The 19,516-nt window shown below is 55.2% G+C and overlaps 1 protein-coding gene across 1 annotated transcript in view; it reads left to right on the top strand.

The window, feature by feature from the left end:
- The first annotated feature begins 10,084 nt into the window (after positions 1 to 10,084).
- FAM222A (family with sequence similarity 222 member A) overlaps positions 10,085 to 19,516 on the top strand; it is a 58,543-nt gene continuing 49,111 nt past the window's right edge. The window contains exon 1 of the mRNA XM_055405374.2: positions 10,085 to 10,289. The gene's annotated coding sequence lies outside the window, so the exon portion shown is untranslated. The remainder of the gene's footprint in view (positions 10,290 to 19,516) is intronic.

The following is a 19,516-nucleotide window of genomic DNA, read 5'->3' as shown; positions in this document are numbered from 1 at the left end:
TCCAAATAGGAAAAGGAGTACGTCAAGGCTGTATATTGTCACCCTGCTTTTTTAACTTATATGCAGAGTACATCATGAGAAACGCTGGGCTGGAAGAAGCACAAGCTGGAATCAAGATTGCCGGGAGAAATATCAATAACCTCAGATATGCATATGACACCACCCTTATGGCAGAAAGTGAGGAAGAACTAAAGAGCCTCTTGATGAAAGTGAAAGAGGAGAGTGAAAAAGTTGGCTCTTAGTTCAACATTCAGAACTAAGATCATGGCATCCAGTCCCATCACTTCATGGCAAATAGATGGGGAAACAGTGGACACACTGGCTGACTTTATTTTTCTGGGCTCCAAAATCATTGCAGTTGGTGATTGCAGCCATGAAATTAAAAGACGCTTACTCCTTGGAAGGAAAGTTATGACCAACCTAGAGAGCATATTAAAAAGCAGAGACATTACTTTGTCAACCGAGGTCCGTCTAGTCAAGGCTATGGTTTTTCCCATGGTCATGTATGGATGTGAGAGTTGGACTGTGAAGAAAGCTGATCGCTGAAGAATTGATGCTTTTGAACTGTGGTGCTGGAGAAGACTCTTGAGAGTCCCTTGTACTGCAAGGAGATCCAACCAGTCCATCCTAAAGGAGATCAATCCTGGGTGTTCATTGGAGGGACTGATATTGAAGCTGAAACTCCAATACTTTGGCCACCCGATGAGAAGAGCTGACTCATCTGAAAAGACTCTGATGCTGGGAAAGATTGAGGGCAGGAGGAGAAGGGAACGACAGAGGATGAGATGGTTGGATGGCATCACCGGCTTGATGGACATGGGTTTGGGTGGACTCCAGGAGTTGGTGATGGACAGGGAGGCCTGGCATGCTGCAGTTCATGGGGTTGCAAAGAGTTGAACACAACTGAGCAACTGAACTGAACTGATCACCTTTCTAGTTCCCTGCCCTTTCCTGCTCCATCAAGGTATCTTCTGAAATCTGTGGTAAAAGACCCTTTAAAAAAATTTATTATATATGAATTAACAAAAGCAGTTTCCGTCTTTTGATGGGGAGTTCATGGTTTATAACATAAATGGCATTATTTTGAGAGAGGGATAACTTAGGTATGGCATTGGGTTTTTTTTCTTTTTGCTGCTTGAGGCAGTTGTAAAATAACTTAATGTAGCTTTTTACAACTGTGTATTCTATAGTATTTTTTCATTTGGTGAAATTTTAACTGTTAATGTTTTTGGCATTGTGCTTTGTACCATTTATTAAATAAAAATTTTAAAAAATTTTATTTTTTTGCTATACCCTGAAGCATATGGGATCTTAGTTCCCAGACCAGGGACTGAATCCACACCTACTGCATTGGAAGGCAGAGTCTTAACCACTGGACCGCCAGGGAAGTCCATGGAATCTGTGATAGAAGAGGAACACAGAGCATTAGCTTCCTGACGCAGGCCCTAAGCTAGCGGCTTCACATGTGTCCCCTGATTTCTTCTTCTCTACACCCATGAAGTTGGTGCTGTCATTCTTGTCATTTTAGAAAGCAGAAAACCGAGGCTCAGAGAGGCCAACTGACTCACCCAAGGCTGCACAGCCAGTTTAATCTCATATCCCAGTCTCTTTGACCCCATTAGGTCACGTCTTGATGTACGGGTTGTTTTGATGGCTAAACGTAGAGGCAGTGGGATTGTTCCTTGTCACAAGGACGGCTTAAAAGGCCAAGGGATACTTTCTCCATTAATGATGGCGTGAACATATTTTAAGGAGCGGAATGGCGTCACTGAGCAATAATGGTTTATAAACTGACTGCAGAAAGCAGATCCCTTCCCCGCTGGATCCCAGCCAGAAGAGGCTCCGGGGCGAGGGCGGGGGCACCTTCCTGGAGCCTTCTGGGTCTGAGCCAGGGGCTGGGGCTGCGGGAGGGAGCCCAGGGTGACAGGGGCAGGAAGCAGGGACCCAGCCTATCGAAGACCAGGGCCCAATCAATGCTATCTCCCCAGGCCATGCCTGGCCAGACATTGATTTCTGCTACTGCTGTTAACTCCCTGTTTATGTAACGCCTGAACTTTGCACAACTGAACCGTTTCATGTGCAGAAGAGGGCCTGTTGCCATGAAAACCAGGCTGCACATGACAGCCGGGATGCGGCGGTATCCCTGTTTTATTGGCCCGCGCTGAATGTATTTTAACCTTGATAAGTCAATAACTTTTTGTACAAAAGGAAATCTGCCAGGCAGGCTGGGGAGGGCCTGCTGGCCTTTCCAGGCCAGAGGGGAGGAGAGGCGGACTGGGTTTAATCCCCTGGAATCACCCTGCTGCTCAGAGAACCAGGCCCAGCTGGCCAGAGAGGAGAGATGCCTTGTGGGGTCGGGGGGTTGCTCGTGGAGGGGGATTGTCCCTGGGACCACCCCTACTTCCATTTACTGTTTCTGGTTTGTTAGGGCCTAAAGCTAAGTTATGCAACTTTCATGGTGGTCCAGGGGCTAAGAATCCCTTCCAATGCAGGGAAAGTGGATTTGATCCTTGGTGTGGGGACTCAGATCCCACAGGCGGTGGGGCAACTGAGCCTGCGAGTCACAGCTAGAAAGAAACCTTCAGGTCTCAACGGAAGATCCTGAGTGCTGTGGCTAAGACTTGGTGCGGCCAAAATTTTTTTTTAAGCTAAATCTGAAATCCTCTATGCAAAGAGACCTACCAGGGATCAAAGCCTAGTCCCACTCACTAAAGAGCTCTGTGCCACCTTGAGCAAGACCAGTTGACACAGCCAGTGGGTCCTCTTCGTGGCCTGCTGCAAGGTTTATAGATCCCGTATGAGAAGCGCCTGGGGCACTGCCTGGTCTATAGCAAGGCCTCACTAGACGGATGTGACTATTATTGCCATTGCTGTATTTTACAGTCACTGTAGTTGATTAGGCCTATAAAGAACCCATTCAGTTCAGTTCAGTCGCTCAGTCGTGTCCAACTCTCCGCGACCCCATGAATCACAGCATGCCAGGCCTCCCTGTCCATCACCAACTCCCGGAGTTCACTCAAACTCATGTCCACAGAGTTGGTGATGCCATCCAGCCATCTCATTCTTGGTCGTCCCCTTCTCCTCCCGCCCCCAACCTTTCCTAGCATCAGAGTCTTTTCCAGTGAGTCAACTCGTCGCATGAGGTGGCCAAAGTATTGGAGTTTCAGCTTTAGCATCAGTCCTTCCAATGAACACCCAGGACTGATCTCCTCCAGAATGGACTGGCTGGATCTCCTTGCAGTACAAGGGACTCTCAAGAGTCTTCTCCAACACCACAGTTCAAAAGCATCAATTCTTCAGCGATCAGCTTTCTTCACAGTCCAACTCTCACATCCATACATGACCACGGGAAAAACCATAGCCTTGACTAGACGGACCTTGGTTGGCAAAGTAATGTCTCTGCTTTTCGATACACTATCAAGGTTGGTCATAACTTTCCTTCCAAGGAGTAAGCATCTTTTAATTTCATGGCTGCAATCAGCATCTGCAGTGATTTTGGAGCCCCAAAAAATAAAGTCTGACACTGTTTCCACTGTTTTTCCATCTATTTCCCATGAAGTGATGGGACCAGATGCCAAAGAACCCATTAGGCTTTTGGAAATGCTATACTGTACCAATTTGCTCATTATAATCCTTGAGATAGGCAGGGCTAAGGGCTTCCCTGGTGGCTCAGAGGTTAAAGCGTCTGCCTCCAATGCGGGAGACCCGGGTTCGATCCCTGGGTCGGGAAGATCCCCTGGAGAAGGAAACGGTAACCCACTCCAGTATTCTTGCCTGGAGAATCCCATGGACAGAGAAGCTGGTAGGCTACAGTCCACGGGGTCGCAAAGAGTCGGACACGACTGAGCGATGGAATGGAATGGAATGGAAGGTAGATAGGGGCATCCCAAGTGACTCCGTAGTAAGGAATCCGTCTGCCAGTGCAGGAGACTTAGGAGACACAGGTTTGATCCCGGGGTAAGGAAGATCCCCTGGAGAAGGGAATGGCAATCCACTCCAGTATTCTGGCCTGGAGAATCCCATGGACAGAGGAGTCTGGCAGGCTACAATCCATGGGGTCGCAGAGTCGGACATGACTGAGCATGCAGCAAGGTAGATAGTCCCAATTTTCAAATGAGGAAACTGAAGCCCAGGGAAGTTGGCTGCCTTATCTAGGGGGTCACATGATAAGGTGGTAGTGCTGGCTGAAGGAACGAAGCCTCCTGACTGCCAGTCCTGGGCTCTTTCAAACTCCATGCAGGGGAACAGCCAACCCTGACTCTGGTAGACACCACTAATCAATGGTAGCACAGTCGCCTTGCCCTTCTTACCCTGGGTGAGGCCTCAGAATCCTCAGCACAAAGGGGAGACTCATTTGGAACTCTATTCTCCCCAAACGAGTTCAAGTCACACCTATGGCCCAAATTTACCGTACGACTTTGGGTGAGGGCCTTCCCTGGGGTCTCCTGATCCCCAGTAGTGAAACAAAGGAAGGGGGCATTTCATGGTCCCTGGATTCTCCTAGGGGGTCTCCTGAGTGGAAGGGACCCCCACCACCTCCTGTTTCCCATCCCAACCATCCAGGCCCCTAGAACCCTCCCCAGTTCCATCTACAAATTTGACAGAGGATCTGGTATGTGTCGGTGATGACTCAAGACGCTGGGAACACAGCAATGAAGATGGTGACAGAGTCCCACCCCTCCCAAAGCTGACAGTCTAGCCAGGGAGACAGGAAATAAACAAGTCAATGCACAGAGCTCAGCGAGTTGCCAATAGTGATAAGTATGGGGAAGGGAAAAAACAAAAGGGAGGTGCTCTGGGGAGAACTTCAGATGGGGTAGTCAGGGAGGGCTTCTCTGAGGAGGTGACATTTAAGCCGAGACCTAAAGTATGATAATGAGCCAGCCAGGTAAAAGAGCAGAAGGAAGAGTGGTCTGGGAACAGATCCGAGAGTGAACAGCTCATGCAAAAGCAAACAGTTTGGCGTCTTCAAGCAACCAAGAGGAGTCAAAAGTGGCTAGTGGGGTGTGAGGGTGGGGTATGGTCAGGGATCTTGGCGGGCCAGTCCAGAAGGTTACCTGGGCCTCCTCAGGCCCCCTCTGCTGGCCCCCTTTGCCCCTTCCCCCACCTCGAGGCCTGGCCCAGAGACAGGCTCAGGTACTGGGGGCAGGGCCGAGTGAGTAACAAGGTTACACGTGCTTCTTCTTTCTCCTTTTCTCCAGAAGGAGCATAAAGAGCTCTTTCTTTTCTGCTTATTAATAGCTCTGATTAAATTATCTCTGAAAAACCTACGTGGCATGCACCAATGGGGGCTCGGCTCCCTCTAGGCTCTGGCCTAGATTACGGCAATGAGGGCAGGTGAGGCCACCGGGGGCTGGGGAGGCAGGCTGGGCCGGGCCTACTCCCCCTACCAGAATAAAGGCTCAGTCTCGGCCGCCTTGCCTCCCTCCCCCACCCCAGATCAGCCTCTGCGAGCCACCTCCACTCTGAGGACATTCACTTGGGACCCTGGACCTTTGCAGTGGCCAGTCGCTAGGCCAAGAGAACTTGTCCCTCACCTGTGCCCTTGATGACCCCCTACTCAGTTTTCCCAGGACACCTGATCAGCCTTTCCACCATCACTAGCCCATCAGCTGGGTCAGGGGCCTGCTCTGTGTTTTTCCTTCCGTGTGACCCTGGGTGATAACTGCTAGTCACCTTGTCTGCCCCTTCATGGAACCTGAGTTTCTCAAGGCCAGGGGCTGTGTCTGGTTTACTGCTGCATTCCCAGGGCCTCGCTCATGGCAGGCCCTTTGGCAAGAACGAATGAATGAATGAGCAGAGTTAAAGGAGGGAATAATCAGGCCTCAGTGAGCTCCAGGTCCCTTGAGCAGTACCAAGGTGGCAATTAACCCCACTTCACAGATGGGAAAGTAAAGGCACAGAGCAGGTGAGTCACAAGGCTGGTAACCTGAAGAGTTAGAATTCAAACCCAGCCCATCTGATTGCCCTTCTTCTTCCTCTCTCTGCTTCTCCTCTATAAGAAAGCAAAACACAAATCATCCACCCATTGATTCAGAGATGAATTTAACAAACCTGTATTGAGTGCCAGTTGTATGCCAGACCCATGCTGGAGATAAAGCAGTTTGAATGCAGCCCCGGCTCTCATAGAGCCTCAGGTTGGTGGAGAAGACTGACACATAAGTGGGCCTTTATGACACAGACTGAGTGCATCTATGAAAGGGGAAACGCTCCAGCCTGGAGGGCAGTAGTCAGGGAAGGCTTCCTGGAGGAGGTGGCAGCCTAACTGAAATCTGAAGGTGGAACAAGCATCAGCCACCTAGGAAGGAGGATGTTTTAGAAGGAGGGGACAGCCTGGGCAAAGGCCTGGGGGTCAGAGACACAGCTGGGCGGGTGTGCAGGTATTTTAGCAAGGCTGCAGTGTAGGGGGCAAACAGTACAGTGAGGAATGAGGTGCTCCCTTCTCTCCTTTCCCCTTTGAGGCCTCTTGGACCCCTGGCTGGAGCCAGTGCAATGTTCAGGGGCTGAGCCGCCTGGTGGTTCTATGGACCGTGGCAAATCCATCTTGACGCTGGCTCCATTCACATAATGTGGAGTTATTGGACACGACTAAGAGGAAGGAATGGCTGGGTCAAGGCTGAGAGTTGGGAAGCTAGAGGGCAGTGGTATGAGGGTCTGACCTCAGGGAGGTGGGCTGTGGGGAGTTGTGTGGGATGGTGGCACTGAGCCTGTATATGGGGTATAAGTGAGCATTTTTGGGGACATCCAGCTGCCTGGGGGGATAGAGGGATGCCTGAAAGATGAGATCCCTACATAGCTACTGAGGCCTGAAATCACACCATTTAGCACATCATGGACTCATAGACCTTCAGAGGTCCAGGGGCCTTTTGAGATCATCCAACCTCCTGGCTGCACTTTGGAATCACGTGGGAGTCTTTGGAAACTACTGAGTTGGGAAATGGGTGCCAGCTCCAGAGTCTGACTGGCAGGACTGGGTTATGAGCCCCACCCTCCATTTTACAGCAGAGGAAACTGAGGTCCAGAGAGGAGAAGAAACTTTCTCTCAAGGTCACACCCAGTCAGTCAGTGGCTGGCACAGAGCATAATAAATCAAGGTCAGAGGCTCTGGTGTTTGGGATCCTGATCTGTAATCTCGTGACCTTGTGCAAGTCACGTGGCCATCCTTGGCTGTAAGATGTGGATACTAACAGAATAGATCTTGCAGGGTTGCAGTGAGTGTAAAAGGACATAGAAATGTGTGATTAAATAGCCCTGAGCATGCGCTTTGGCATATAGTAGGTATTAAGTCATAGTAACCTCCCATAGAAAAAAATCCCAAACTTTGCAAAGGCAGTGGTGTGGTCCCCCACCCTCTTCTCCCCTTCCAGCCCTCTCTTCCCTGAGTTTTGATTATCACTGTCCCTTGCCCTGCACCTGACCCGGGTCCATCAAGTATTCTCCCCACCTGTCCACACCCAGTCCACCCAGCAGGTCTCCTGGGCAACCCACCCTGACATCACTGGCAGCTCTGGCGGCTGGCCCAGGAGCTGAAGCAGCTGGTGGCCAGATCATGTTTCCAGGTGAACCCCCTCCCCCACTCCAGCTCCCAAACCCCGACCCGGGGTGGGTGGGTGGGACAGCGGGGGAGAAATAGAGCTGGGCTCGGAGTCAAGGAGCTGCTCAGAATGGAGTGCAAGGCAGGCGGCCTGAAATAGGGCCAGCATCTGTCCTAGATAAGGCGGCGGGTGGCCTACTTGAGCCGGCGCTGGAGCTCCCCGGTGGGCACCTCTCTCAGGTTCTGGGTAGGTGTGGGTTGGCTCCTAGAAGTAGGCTACAGCCCGGCTATAATCAGCTCATCCCACCAGGTACATTCACCAAGGTCCCCGAGCCCTCTGCCCCTGAATGACCACAGCTGGCATTTATTGAGCACTTACTGTGTCCCGAGTCCCTTCCAGACAATAACTCACTCTACTCTCACACCAGCCTGTAAGGTCCTTGTGATGCACAGACAAGAAACTGAGGCACAGAACCAGGAAGATAAATTCCCAAGTCCATAGGCCAGAGCTAGAATCCCATCCAGGTGTTGTGGGACTGGGGGTGTGTGGGGTGGGAAGGTCACACAGACACAGCCTGAGTGTGGTGGGAGGAGTTCTGGTTGCTGCTCTGCATTTCTTTAGGGATCCTGAGAAGTTTCCTGGAAAGCAGGCTCCTCAACTTGCTGTGTGATGGACATATGACACCTGAGGGAAGTGTCCCTCCCTGGGCTCAATTTCTCCAGCTGTAAAATGGGACTGCTAAATGGGCCAACCTGCAGGCAGGCTATCAGGCAGAAGCAATGAGAGCTTATTAAAGTGCTTCGAAAGTAAAAGGCAAGGTGAGTATAGTTTGGTGGAGTCAAAATTTGGACCTCAGGTGATTCTGTGCCTGTTTCCCCATCCGTCCATTAAGTGGTGGGGAGGAGGTACAGTGCCTACCTCCCACGTGTGTGGTGAGGATCTCCTGAGGTGAAACTTACAACAAGCTCAGCACTGGGCCTGGTTGTGTAGCTAGTGCCCCACACATCTCAGCTGTGATGCCACAAATCTGCCGCTGCCCACAGCAAGAACTGGGGCAATAACACTCTGGAGTGTCACTGCACGTCTCTTAGCCTCAATTTCCCCTGTAAGTTGGGAGTATAATGATAGTGCCTTCTATATCAGTTTTTTCATCTGTAAAATGGGGGTGATAATACCTATTTAATAGGGTTGTGGGTGAGGATTCCGTAAAGTACTTGGTTACATATGTGTTAGCTTCTTTTATGTTTTTTTTTTAAACAAATTCTTCATTGGGGTGTCTCCCCAAATAAGTGAAACAATGCACACAACGCACCTAGCTTGTGCTACCGAATAGGTGCTCAATAAAATGATACTGATTTTTCCACCCTTCCTGTTTCCCGACAAAGGGACTACAAGTACCAGCATGCCCTACGCCCCCAGTCGGGGCCCATACTACCGGCGCCGGCGCGCTGCAGCCCGGGAGTTGCAGTCCTCACGAGGCAAGCCCCGCCTCGCCCCTGCTTGCGGGAGGAGGTTGGAGAGCCGCCCTGCCGGCCTTTGAATTTTGCCGCGAAAAGCGCGCATGGCGGCCCCCGGCCCCGCCCCCCGCAGGACGCGGGGCCGCGTCACCCTGGTAACCGCCTCTCGGCCGCCACTGATTGGACCAGGCTCCAGGGGGCGGGAGGGGGGCGAGACGCGGCGGCGGCTGCCGGTGCTAGCGCCTGTCAGTCGGACCGGAGCCGGGCAGCGAGCAGGATAGCCGAGCCAGTGGCTCCGGTGAGAGGCTGCGCGCGGCACCCGGGGGAGGCGAAGAGCAGGGCACGCCGCTTGTGGGGCGCGGCGCGCGGCACCCGGGCCCGAGGCGAGGCGAGGCGCCAGCGCGCGCCAGGCGGCGTAAGGCTGAGGCCCCGGGAGCTCCCGCGCGCCGCCAGGGGCCATGGGCGCGTGAGAGCCCGGCGCGCGCCGCTTCTGCTGCAGCTCGAGAGCTCGAACGCCCAGCGCACCATTCTCCGGGCCGTCCCCACATCCGCCAAGCGCCACCTGGACTGGTTATTTCTCGGCGCCGAGGCCCCTGGGGCTGCACCCAAGCCTCCACCGCCCGCTGCAGCCGCCGCGGCTGCTGCTGCTCTCCGGCTTCCCCTCCCCCAACACCCGGGGCTCCGAGCAGGAGGAGGAGGGGCCGGTGCGTTCTCGCCACCGCTCTTTGGCAACCTGCGGGGGCCGGTGCATGCCCGGCGAGAAGCCGGGCCGCTGCAGGTGCGTGCAGCCTCGGAGGAGACGACCCCCCCACCCTCGGGCGAACCAGAGAGCTGCAAGCCACGGGCAGGCGATCGAGCGAGAGGAAGCAACAAAGACAAGCTGCAGCTGGGGCCGGCTAGAGGGGCCGCGGCCGCCCGGCTCCTGGCGCGGGCGGAGAGGGCGCCCCGGGGAGCTGCAGCCCTGAGCAGGACCCCAGGGGGAGGCGCAGCGCCGCCCGCCGGACGCGGTGAGCACAGGCCCCGGCGAGGATGCGCCGCCTGAGTGCCCGAGCGGCCCGGGTGCCGGGCGGCCACGACCCCCGCTGAGCCGAAAGAACCCCCACCGCGGACTTCGGACGGCGCGGGCCGGAGCCTGGATCGACCTCACCGACAGCGTCCCTTCCCACCTGGAGAGAGGCATCGGCCCCCAAGGGGGGCTTCCTCAGGCAGCCTCTGCCGTCTCTGCATGGCTGCAACCCAACGAGCGGAGAGTCGTCCCCGCTGAGACCTGGTGCCCTTCGACGGCCTGGCTGTTTCGGTGAGTTCCGCGGGGCGGGCTTCTAAGGTAAAGCTGGGGGCACTCTCGGGCGTCAGGGCAGCCGGATTGGAAATAAAGAGGCCCTGGGCTGTGGGGGATCCTGAAGCATCCTTGTCTGCCCCTTCCCCTCCCCCCACCCCCTCCGCACACAACTTGTCTAGACCGGCCTGCCTGCCAGAGTGGACATCGGGGGCCGATTGTGAGGTCTCCGGCAGAGCCCTGGGTGGGGCGTTTGCCGGAGAGGAAAGGTCACTCCACCCCTAGAGCCAACAGACAAAGGTAGCAGCTCAGTCGTCTGAAAATTCCCCAGGAACTCCCGCGTCTTAGAGGGGTTAGGGCCGGCACTGGACACCTTGGGCTTCTCCCAAGTAGCCTCTGGAATCTTTCTTCAAGGGCCATCAGCTCAGAAGGGGACATGGAGTCCCGACTATGCCTGTGACTGCGTTGGCAATTGTGCCCTCTGAGACTAGACTGTAGCGGGTTAACCTGGTCGCCTGCATTCCTACAAAGAACTCGCGGGGACGATCGGTTCCCCAGTGGGGTCGCCTGTGACGTCACTCCAGGCCTCTGACGTCACTGGGGTTGCCGTGGCAACGCGACTTGTCTTGACCCAAGGCAGGAGGGGGCGGGGTCGTGGTAACTTGGGGCGAGGCTGGATGCCTTTGGGTCCTGGAGGGGTGAAAACGGACTTCCCCAACCCGCAGCTGCAGTCCTCTGACCTAAATCCCCAGCGCCCTGATGGGGTTGGGGAGGAAGGCAGTGCCAGCTGTCTGTCCCTGTTAATGCTCCTCCCCCCGCAAAGACAGGTGTTTAGCTTTGCCGGTATAGCCTGGCAGTGCCCTGGGGCACAGGACTCCCAAGCTGAGCAACTTTCTGCTTTCAAAAGGGATGCTTCAAAAGAGGAAGCTTCCTGACCCCAGACTGAAGTTCCCAGGGTCCCCAGGGAGATGCGGCTCCCAGTCTTAAATCAGACTGCTTCTGCCTAGGGAAACAGGGGTGACCCCCACCCACTCCCAGCCAGGGAAGGAACAGAGGAGCTGCTGCTTGCTGCTCCTCCAGTCCAGAGGTTACCCCTGCTACTCAACCCCAAGATGACAGGATCTTGGTCAAGCCTGAACTCCTGACTGCCCCACTCTCCTGTTGGAGTTTAAGATGATCTGACAAGCACAGTGTGGTGCTCATTAAGTTGAATGGAGGGTAAGTCAGGCCCATCGGTGCCAAGGTCTGGATAAGCGTGCCCCTGCCAGGGGTCAGGCAGCAGGGGCAGCAGCCTTCTCTTCCCCGCCACACCCCAGCCCTGGCCCTGTTCCTTGTGAAGGCCCAGAGCAGCATTTTGCTGCCGGCTCTTTGATTCCCCTTCTAAGTTCCTTCCAGCAATTGCTGCTGGTGTCGGATGTGGGTGAAACTGCTGTGATCACATTTCTAGGAAAAGGTTAGAGAACTGTGTCATTGCTTCAGGGGCGTGGAGTGGGGTGACAGCAGAGGGGGAGTGTGTGTGAGGTCATTATGAGAAGCCAGGCCCCCGTCTCTACGCAGCGAGCACCCCCCACCCCCAACTGTGTTCTCCTACCAGGCTAGATTAACAAGTCAATAAATATCAGTGGATCTGCTTGCGAGGGGGGGTGCTTGGCAGGGAGATATTTTCAGCTGAAATGGTGTCGTTAAACACACAGGCTTCCAAGGACAGAGCAACGGCAGATGGGGGTAGAAGTGGGAGAGGTGGGCAGAAGGGCTGTTTGTGCCGCCTCTCGAAGCTTCCCAGTTTAGAAACAAACTTGGAGTGTGCGCCAGAGACCCACAAACACAGGCAGTTGGAGGTCTTCTGTGGAGTATTTACACTTCCACAGCCAAGGCGGAGGGAGCGGCTGTCAGAATTGGGCAATTCCTTCTGTTCTCTTCCCTGGGCTTGGCAACAACACCAGGCGACAAGCAGGAGGGAATGCCAGCTTACCCGGCGTCTCCCCCTGTGCCAGGCATCTTACAGAATCTCAGTGACTCCTTACAGTAGGTCATGTGCTGTGCCATTTTACAGATGAGGAAACTGAAGCTCAAACAGAGGTGCTCAGCCAGGCAGCCACGAGGTTCGGCTGTGAAATGCCTTGACTCCTGAGTCCTCAGGTCCTCCCACCCCACCGCCACCCCCCACCCCCGTTCTGTAGGAAGAGGGAAGCACTGCCACTTGTTAGCCAGGGTCCCCCTACGAGTCAGGGGCCATCGCTATGGAGGGAGTCTGGCCTCACCTGTGTGTCTTCCCACACTGAAACCCGAGGACCCCCTTGGCTGGCCCTCAGCTGGTGGTGAAGACAGGATGCTGATGGAGCAGTGACAGCTTTGGCTCCCCACTTAGCCTGCGAGTCAGGAAGGGCCCTACGCAGGGGTGCCATGTGACTCAGGATAGAGACCGGCCAGGCAGGGGAGTGGCAGAGGGTTCTGAGCCTTGGGAGTGGGCCACGGAGCAGGCCTGAGTGCTGGGGGATGCTGGATGAGGGGACGAGGTGGCCCTGGGGGTGGGGGTGGGGGGTTGTCCCGGAGACTTAAGTGATAGGAGAGATTTAAGCAGGGGAGAGAATCCAGTGTGGGCTCCTCTGACTCGGACAGTGACCCTGGACATCCCTTCCAGTCCTGTGCAGGGAGGGGCAGAAACCTCTGAGCAGTCTCCTTTCTCAAGGTTAGCTTCCTACCTTCCCCCACCCTCCCACCCCCACAGTAATCCTTATCACAGGCCTTAATTCCGTATAAGCTCACCCACCTCCTATCCCTTCTGAGCTTCACAGGTGTGGACCAGGGTTTCTTAACACCCAGGGGCTCGTGATTAAGAGCCCGCTTGTTGGCTGTGTGACCTTGGGTGAGTAGCTTTGCCTCTCTGAGCCTCAGTCTCCTCATTGGTAAGGAAGATAGCATCTGTGTTAAAGGATTCACTGAGGGCTGAGGACAGGCGATGGCATATCACAAGCCTTCCATAAATACACGTGCTCATGGCCAATGGTAGCCTTATCCGCAGAACCCGCGCCTTGAATGGCTCTTCCAGTCCCTTTTGGAGCTAAAGATCAAAGACCCTTGGGCAGGTCAGGGACCCTCATCGTTCCAGCTGCCAGTGCTGGGTCTCCCACCCGCCTTCTCAGGGCACTCCACGTGGTGAGCACACGTGGCTCGCATCTGAGTCCCAGGGGGGCCTGGGGCCTGACCAGGGGGGTCCCCTTCCCCAATCTCCCTTCTGCCCCCTCCTCCCTCCAGCCCCTCGCCAACCGGGAGGAAGCGAGCAGAGCAGCTCATATTCATGAACCGTAATTCAATCAGGCGGAGATTCCTCTGGGCTCGGGGCGGGGGTGAGAACGGGGAGGCGCGCACAAAAGGGCCGCTTTATTACCTCCCGCGGGCCGGGAATTGCTGCTCTCCCCCAGCAGCGTCCGGAGCCGCCTTTATTGTGTTAACCCATTTGCGTGTCAAGAGCTATTGTGCGCTTTCTCTCCCGGTGCGGGGCGGGCTGTGCGCCGGCCGGTCACCTCCGTGGGCGCCGCCCACCGCCCTGATTGGTTGCTAAGTGATTTGCATCCAAGGTAATCACTTTTATCTCAGAAGGATGTCGACTATAATTATAAGCTACTGACATCTTTTGAAATCTGCCTAATGACTATTTTAGTCTTGCACGGGCTTGGGGGTGGGGAGGGGGTTTCTGGAGGCTGGAGGGGGTGGGATGGGGGGGAGGAGGCTGGAAGCCTGATGGATTCCTCCCACCTGGACCGTTTGGTTCGTTAGTTGAGAAATATCAGAGTGTCTACTGCATGCCTGGAACAAAAGGCGGGCTGTGCATATTGGGGAGCTGGGGGGCGCATTCCTGGCAATGGAGTTAGTACCATTTCTGAGATGGGAAAAATAGAGGCCCTGGGGACCAGCCACCTGCCCAGAATTATACATCCAGTCAGTGGTCAGGACCTAAGTCTGTCTGACCCTTAAATTCTTGTGCTGGCCACTGAAGTGGGGTATAGACAGACATCATAATAGTAATCATTCCTGTCTGGCACCTCCCAGGGTTTATGTCGTAACCCTAAGACACGCAGGTGCTGTTACTACCCGCATTTTACCCGGGAGAAAACAGGGGCGCAGAGAGGTTACATTACTGCCCAAGGTCACACAGCCAGGGAGGGGCAGAAGCATGAAGCCTATTAGCGTGATGGCCAGAAGTAGGGGTGCAGCATGGGGGTAAATGGGCAAGCGTGGGTTCCTGCTCCCCCTTCCCCTGTCCCTTTGTCATTCCATTCAGTAAACAGGGGCATCACCCTGGGCTGAGGGTACCCTTCCAGTCACCGTCGTGGCAGAACTCTAAGGAATCAGATGGCCCACAGCCTCCACGGGTGTAAGATGAGTCTGCAACTGACTTGAATTCTGCACAGAGCCAGAGTAGGGCTGGAGGAGAGACTCTGAGCGGGTGGGAAACTGAAGCTGGTCGTGGAGGGCTTTCTGATAGAGGAGGCTTTTGCTCTGGGCCCGGAGGACTGGCCTGATCTGCCCATTGTGGAGCGAATGGGGATGTCACTGGGAGGGAGTTGGAGAATGCAGGGGCATGACCAGAAAGGCAGGGAGAGCTTATAGGAGAGTGGAGGTTAAAAGGAGTTAAGCTCCAGGAGTGTGCAGGGCCTCGAGTGCTGAGCTAAGTTCCTGGTTTGTCCAGAGGAGCGACCAGAAGTCAGTGAAGGTGCCTGGTGGGGAGGGGTGCAGTGTGATCTGGGCGCCCTTAGGCCAGTCTGCCAGCCTTGTTGGACTTTGCAGACCAAGATGAACCCTGGCTCCATTTTCATTGGCTGTGTGTCCTCAGACAAGTCACCTTACCTCTCTGGGCCTCACTTGCCTCATCAAAGGCATAATAGCAATTTTTTCGCCGGCTTGTGGGTGGGATGAGGTTGAGTGTGTGGAAAGCTTGGAGGAGCTCAGACTGAGCCTTTCAGAGCTAGATGGGCTCAGGCCCAGGTCCCAGGAAGTCCTCCTGGCCCCACAGCAAACCAGCATCCCGGCCACAGCAGCTGTTTGGGGCCCTGGGAGCCCCTGTCATTGTGCCGAGGGCACTGGGGACAAAGGCCTGGGGGGTCGGGCATAAGGCCAGGGCTGACTGTGAACAGGCTTCTGCGGATGGGACTTAATGACTCAGGACTTAATGACCTAGAGTCTGTGGGGCGGGGCCTCCCTTGGAGGAGGAGGAGGGAGGTCCAGCCACCAGCTGTCGGCTCCAGGATTCGCTGCCAAGGCAGGGGCAGCTGCCCCGCAGAGTCCAGTCCTGAGCTTGGCACGGGGAGAAGGCGAGGTGGCAGGGCCTCCTGGCCTGCAGTCCCCGGGCCTGAACTGGCTTGGCTTTCCGCGTCAGCTCCCACATGACCTCAGTCTCCTCATCTGTCAGGTGGGCCAGAGGTCCACTTCAGAGGGCAGCTGTGTGGCTTGGCAGGAACCGACAGCAAGTGGGCAGTAAACAGGAACTGCTATTTTGGCTTTTTATTCATCCGTTCATTCAAGGAGATTCACTGCTCTGTGCTCGGCTCCCTGCCAGGAGCTACGGATGCACAGATGAACAAGCCGAGTTGCCTTGAAAGGTGGTGAGGTCTCAGACACACACCATCCCAGTATGGTGGGTGGATCACCATAATACAGGAATTCACAGTGTGCAGGCACTGTGCCAGGAGCGACAACAGAGAACAAGGCAGACAGAGCCCCTGCCCTCTAGGGCCCTCAGCCTTCCAAAGCCCACTAGGAAATGACAGATGGAAATGACTACTTCTGGCTGTAATAACGAGGGAGGCTCCCTGGAGGAGGAGGCACTCTCTGTTGCTAGCTTCGGGGACTTCTGTCTAAACATTTCACCGATTACAGGGGTCATAGGTACTCTTGCCTAGAAAATCCCATGGATGGAGCAGCCTGGTAGGCTGCAGTCCATGGGGTCGCTAAGGGTTGGACACGACTGAGCGACTTCACTTTTACTTTTCACTTTCACACATTGGAGAAGGAAATGGCAACCCACTCCAGTGTTCTTGCCTGGAGAATCCCAGGGACGGGGGAGCCTGGTGGGCTTCCATCTATGGGGTCACACAGAGTCGGACACGACTGAAGTGACTTAGCAGCAGCAGTAGCAGGACCCTGCTAGCTATCTGTTTGCCAGACGGAGCTTTCCGCTTTGGCATTTTGATCCTCTTCTGGTTCTGGGAAGGGTGTTTTGGTCCCTGGTGTGTAGGTGAAGGCACTGAGACCCAGCAGGGTGAGCAGCAGCCCAGGACCACGCGGCAAGTCCACAGACTCCCCTTCGTTATCCACACAAGCTTTTTTATTTGTATTAAGTCTATGTTGGGGGGGACTGCTCTGGATCTTCCTTGCTGTGTGCGGGCTTTTTCTAGTTGCGGCAAGCAGGGACTGCTTTTCGTTGTGGTGTGCAGGCTTTTCACTGTGGTGGTTTCTCTTGTGGAGCATGGGCTGTACAGTGTGCGGGCTTCAGTAGTTGTGGCGCCTGGGCTGAGTTGCCTTGTGGCATGTGAAAGCTTCCCGGACCAGGGATCGAACCTGTGTCCCCTGCATAGACAGGCGGATTCTTATCCACTGGACCACAAGGGAAGTCAGGTCGGCACAGGCTTTTACCAGTCCTCTGCCTGTGAGGGCCCTGGGCTGAGTGGGGCTGTCACGAGAAGGATCCTTGGGCAGAAACTGAGGAAACCCAGTTCTGGGCCAGCTGTTGCTTTTATGAGCTCACGACCTTGAGCACGTGACCTTCCAGCCCGGCCTCAGCTGTGTCCTCTGTAAAATGTCAAGGATGGCAGATCCGTGGCAGGTCTGGCTTGCCTTAGACTGCTGTGCCCTTGGCAGACATCGCCAATCAATTGCTGCCCTCTTTCCCCCCACTGAGTTCTTCCCCTGACCTTGGGTTCTTGCCAAGGCTCAGGGCAGGCTGCACCAGTCAATCAGCAGGGGCCTATGAGCTGAATGAACCCCGCCTGCCTGCCTGGCCTCTGTGAGCTCGAGGGGTCCCTTCCACCCGTCTCTGCAGGGTTTAGAGGACGAGGGATTTCTGGAGAGTCTCCTGAGGATGTGGGTGGTTCTGCAACCATGAGGACTGTGGAGGTGTGAGTCTGTCTCTCCAGCTCCCAGAGAGACCCACGTCCCTGTTTGCACATCCCAGCACATGCTCAGCGTGGAGTGTTCGAGCAGATTCAGGATGCTTTCAGTCTGGATAATAATAATGGCATTTATTGAGCTCTTCCTGAGAGTCAGGTCCTTCCTGGGCATCCTCTCATTCATCATTCCTCAGAAGCACCCGCAGTGTGCCTCTCAGCACTCTTAGGAAGAAGTCTTAACCCATTTTAGACATGCGGAAACTGAGATGAAGAGCCAATAAGCAGAGTAGGGTTATGCACCTGCTGAATGGCTGATCTGGCATCATCCTGATCCAGGTCCGGAAGTCCACAGCCCAGTACAGACCAGGCAGCCTTCCTGGAGGAGGTGTCTTGAAAGGCTAGAGCCTTAAAGGTCAGTGGACTTCTGACCAGCAGAGCTGGGCCTTCTGGGCAAGGCAAGGGGTCTTTTTGGGTGGAGAGAACAGCATGAGAAGCAACTAAGAGGCTATAGGCAGGAGTGTTTAGACTGTGGGACTAGGGTATGGCTGGAGGTGGCTGGAATGTCGGTGGGGACGGGGCCATGGTGGCCTTGGCAGTGACACTTGGCCCTCCCATAGTCGGGAATGATGGCAACTCTTGGAGCAGAGAAAATGACCCAGTCCTAAGTGTATTTATTCAGATGCTTGGGGCTACCTCTGGTCAGCTGAAAACTTTAGCGTAGAACCTTGCCTGGCACATAGTAGGGAGGCATCCAAGAAATGTCTGCTGAATGAATCAATGAATGAAAATCCTTGCCGGATGGAAACGCTCATAGCTAACCTCCCCAGCCGCAAAGGGGAGAGAGGCCAAGTCCCCCTCTCCAGGAAAAGCTGAACATCAGGCCTGGGGGCGGGGACCGGGGGAGTGAGCCGGGCAGGTACTTGCGGTGGGGGCTTCCTGCCCTCCCCAACCCTGCTGCCTGTCCCCAGAGCCCTCTTAGACCTTCCCGCCTGGCCGTCCGCTCTCTTCACCACCAGGCATGACAGGCAGCCTGGACCCAGCGCTTATGGGGGGATAAAAGATGAAGGTTCATGACCATTTTTTAACTCAATAAAGGGAGAGACAAGCTGCAGGCTGCAGGCCGGAGATATAATTAGTTCGCAGCAGTGGCGCTTTCTTGATTTAGCTTCTAAGAGAACAAGACAAGGATGTTATACCCAATTAGCAGTAACATCCAGTCGGAGCCTCAATAGGTGAGATAACAAGCTATTTTTATGACTTTTCTTTTCCAGCTTGGAGGGGGTGGGGGGAAGGGGGTATCAGGGCCTTACTTCTTTTCATCAGGGAACAATTATGAGTGAATGCAGGATTTCCCCAAGCCAAATGATGCATTTGTTAACCCAAATAAGCAGGCATGCTGACGTGGCAGCTGGGACAGCAGGCTTTCGGAGGCCGGGACTGGTGGAAGGGGTGCAGGCCCCTCACCCCCATTTTGGAAGCCTTTGGAAGAGGTTCCACATACAGAGAGCCCCTAGGTGTGTCAAGGGGGAGCCCACGCCCTGGAGATGTTCTGAGTGACTGCCTTGATTTTCCTACCTGCTTCAAAGAGGCGCAAGGAGGCGGCACCAGGTCCCAAGGGGGTGAGGATGGAGCCGAGTCTGGCCCTTGGCAGCTCTTCCTGGCACCACTCGAGACCCTCTCTGCCAACTGGGCCAGAGGTCCTGACTCCTAAGCTTTGAACCTGGCGTTGCACTCCGCCCGCGAGACCTCCATTACGGCTTGCACTGCCCGACCACCCGCCTGCCTGTCCTGGGTCCCAGCCCCAGTGTCTGGCAGGGGCTTGAGGGGTAATTACCTGCACTGTCTCCATCCTCGTTACCTCCGCAGCCAGGGCACCTAGAACTGGCCAAGTCTCTGCTGGGCAGGGAGGCCCTGCCAAGCCCCACCCTGGCTTCCTGGCCACACTCCGGCTCCTGGCGAGGGCTGGGGGATGCCCAGAGAGGGAGCTGGCATGGCTATCTCAACAGCCCGTCAGCTCAGGCCCCAAGCCCAGAGCAGGTTCCTAGGCCTTCGCTGTCTTGCAGAATGCAGCCCCACCCCTGCCCCAAGTCCCATCTCCCCATCCGTGTGGAGCCCTGCGCTCATGGCTCACACAACTGACAA

The sequence above is a fragment of the Moschus berezovskii genome, chromosome 19 (assembly GCF_049115385.1).
Source record: "Moschus berezovskii isolate FMDL1 chromosome 19, NW_MosBer_1.0, whole genome shotgun sequence".
Taxonomy (NCBI): domain Eukaryota; kingdom Metazoa; phylum Chordata; class Mammalia; order Artiodactyla; family Moschidae; genus Moschus; species Moschus berezovskii.
Note: the sequence above shows the minus strand (reverse complement) of the source record. Positions and strands in the feature narration are given on the sequence as shown.